A 3,617-nucleotide genomic window follows, 5' to 3' on the forward strand; every position below is an offset into this window, starting at 1 on the left:
CCATCTTGTTGATATCACTCTGAGGTTGGTTCCTTCGGAGGGCTGGGAGGGAGAATCTGTCCCGTGCTTCTGTCCTAGCTTCTGGTGGTTTGCTGGCAAACTGTCCCTTGGCTGATCTCTGTCTTCATGTGGCTGGTCTCCCTGTGTGTGTGTCTGTCTCCAGATTTCCCCTTTTAATCAGGACACCAGTCATATTGGAATAGGGACCCATCCTATTCCAGTACGACCCCACCTTAACCACTTACATCTGCAATGACCCTATTTACAAATAAGGTCACATTCTGAAGTTCTGGGGGGTTAAGACTTCAACATATGAATTTTAGGGAGATGTAAAGCTTTCTGGGAAACAAGTAGAGTTCTTACTGAAGGAAAGCATAAGGACTCATAATTTAAGAAAATAACCCTACTTTACTTTTATGAAATCATTAGAAATATTATAGACGAATTTCTTTTTTTTTTTTCTTAAGTATAATTTCCACTTTATTGTCTTTCCAGGGGACAGTATTTCTTTAGTCTTTAAGGACTTAGCTCTTTACATGGGCTTTGGTGGAGGTCGTGGGGCAGCACCCACAGGTCTAAATCAGGGTGGAGGTGTTCGGTCCTTCCGGGCTTCCCAAGAACGATTCCTGACTACCTGGCTGTGAATGGCACAACTCATGCAGTAATGCAGTTTCACATACAGATTGGGAAGCACATAGGCGTCGCAAACACTCGCTTCAGAAATGTCCCTGACGGCTGCGGCCTCTATGATGTTCCGAATGACGAACTTCTTAATGGCCTTATCCTTGGGCACGCATTGGGCACAGCTGGTGCAGCGAACAGGCTGCACGTGGCCGCGGCCCTTTTTGGCATGACCATCATTCCTTCTTTTCTTGGTCATCTTGGCAGGAGGTGAGAGAGCTAGATGAAGTTCTTAATTGTATATGTATGTATGTGATTTATGTATTCATATCTTAGGATTTAAATATACAAAAATGAGCTTTATAGTCTATGGCAGTTTTCAAAGTAAAAATGTTATTTTTCTCTTCTCTGTAACGTCTTTTGTAGTTATTACAGTGATTTAGGTCTTCTGTACTGATAAGTCACACAGAAAACATGTAGATACTAATCACTACGAGAAAAGCCTTTCATAGTCTACAAGTTATAAGTTAGTCTGATTAGTGTAGCAAATCCCAGTGAACATGCTAAAGCCCACATACTAATTGTAGCTGTCATTCCACAAACTAACCAAAGTCCTTTTCTAGTTGTAATAGAAAAGGAAAGGAAAGTGGAGGACAGAGATTTTCTGATGGTGTGTGGTCAGATATTGAATACTGACACCTAGGAATTGCAATGGGACTGGAAGGCTGAGAGGCTGATAGAGCAGTAGAAAACAAGGATCCAGGGATAAATAAAGTGATGGAGGATGGGATCCAAATAGTGACAGGACTTGTGCCCCTGAGTATGTGCGAAACCACGTTCCTGGATGTACTTTCTTCTAAGAATTGCTTAATTTGGTCCAATAATTTCTCTCTCTAATAGCACAATTTTCTAATAAATGAAAGGCTACAGATCTCTGAGAAGACATTCCTGTAACACATGACAAAAGGAGGAAAATACGTCTTCAATTTTGCTGTGTGTCTTAAACAGGAATACTTTGAGTTCATATTTTCACACATTTTAAATTAAAAACTATATTTATTATTAATTCGCTAGGGTAAGCTAACAACTACGTATAGCAAATAACTCCCAAATCTCAGTGACTTAACATAATAAATGTTTGTCACTTACCTTATATCAGATGTGGGTCAGCAAGGAGTTGTGGCGTTATTCAGGCACCTAGGATCCTTTTGATCTGGTAGCTTCCCAGTTTCCTAAGGCCTTGGAGTCCTCTACCATATTCCGTTCAGCTGGTGAGACAAAAAAAGGGAGCATCAGTCAGGATGTTCCTACAGGCCAGGCTGGAAGTGGCAAATATCACCCCCACTCACATTTAAAGACCAGAACTCAGTAACATGACCCTATGTCACTGAAAGGAGGCTGGACTCTCAAAGTCTACGTTTTGTCCTAAGAGGAAAAAGAAGTTTTGCAACTGTATAGCAGTATCCCTGCCACACACTGAAATCACAATAATTCTAATTGGTCATCATCACAATTGGTAGGAGATAGATAGATAGATAAATATACACACACTAGAAGTATGTGTGTGTGTAGAGATTCTTAACACAGGAACAGCATAAGTGAATTTCCAAGCAGAATGTTTGCCTCCTTAAGCTAACACACATTTTGCAGTTATTTTAGAAATATTTGTGTGCATAAAAAATGTAATGGAAAAACTGAAAGCAAAAACACATGCCATTGCTTAAAGCCATGCTTTGATAAGCCTATTTACTTGAAAATAATACAAATTTTTCTTGGAAAGGATTGATAATGCAGTCTTTTAATTACTTCAGACAGTCTTTTCTCTCAATTCACCCACTTCATAATTAGTGAAGTTATGTTAGGCTAGGCTGAATTGAGATGATAAAAATCAAGAATGTGCTAATTCTAAGAGACTTTATATTTGCACTAATAAGGAGCTCACCACTTTTTTTTCTTTTCACAACTACTGTAAGTAACTAATACATTTTTTTTCTGGGAAATATCTTTTTTCAATATTGCTGAGTGTCTATCGGCATGTGGAAAAGAATAGGAGCATTGTAGCCTCCCTAAGTGCTATTTAAAGAAATGGAAAGATTGGAAATGCTGTCCTCACTCTAGGGCCTGTTAATATTTCTTGAAGGTCAAGAGTAATGCTTGGGACATAGAAGAAAGGAGTCTTGCAGGATCTTGACCAACATTTATATGCAAAGATATGTTGCCATGTGTACTCCAGGGATACAGATCGTAGCCCACCTTGACCATAGCCAACTACCAGTAGAAAAGTAATGTAATGGAAGTCTTACCACTTTTCTTGGGAGGTGTCATGCCCCTCTGAAGCATTGCTGGAGATATTATAATGCCATAATGAGACTCATAATTCATGTCAGCCCCAAGCCTTTTCACTCATTTATAAATGTTTTAGAGCCCTATGATTCATAATGCCATGAGCTGGTTTTCTTTCAGTACCGTTCTGCTCCCATTAGTACCAACCATTCCTGCTTCTTGCCTAGAGACAAGCCCTGAAGTATATTATATACTTTATATATTATATACTTTATATATTAATATACTTTATATATTATAAAGTTTGGTGCTCTCCTTGAATTGCTATAGTCAAAAATCTTTTCTAGGTACTGAGCTAGTGCAAAATAAAAGTTTTTAGACAAATATTAAAGCTTGAGGAAGAAACAAGAAAGCAAGGAAAAAGTTCTTCATCTAAGGTATCATTTTAGAGTTATTCTTCATTGTTAATATAATGTACATTTTCTTTGTATGCCAGAACTGTTATACCCTAGGGAAAGGGTAAACATCAATGCTTAACTGACATAAAATTAAGATGAAACTGGCCAACTACTGAATAAAACACAAGTTTTATAATAAGAAGTCTTTTGACCATCATTCTGATTTTTATCTCTTTCCTCATAAATAATGTTTACAATGCATTTTCTTTTCTTTTTAACCTCACTCAGCAATTCATTTTTCCTGTTAATTAAAAC

At 37.8% G+C, this 3,617-nt stretch overlaps 1 pseudogene; it reads right to left on the reverse strand.

Moving 5' to 3' along the window:
* Positions 1 to 445: 445 nt before the first annotated feature.
* LOC137228626 (small ribosomal subunit protein eS26 pseudogene) lies at positions 446 to 882 on the reverse strand (annotated as a pseudogene).
* Between the last annotated feature and the right edge of the window lie 2,735 nt (positions 883 to 3,617).

This window comes from Pseudorca crassidens, chromosome 8 (assembly GCF_039906515.1).
Source record: "Pseudorca crassidens isolate mPseCra1 chromosome 8, mPseCra1.hap1, whole genome shotgun sequence".
Classification (NCBI taxonomy): domain Eukaryota; kingdom Metazoa; phylum Chordata; class Mammalia; order Artiodactyla; family Delphinidae; genus Pseudorca; species Pseudorca crassidens.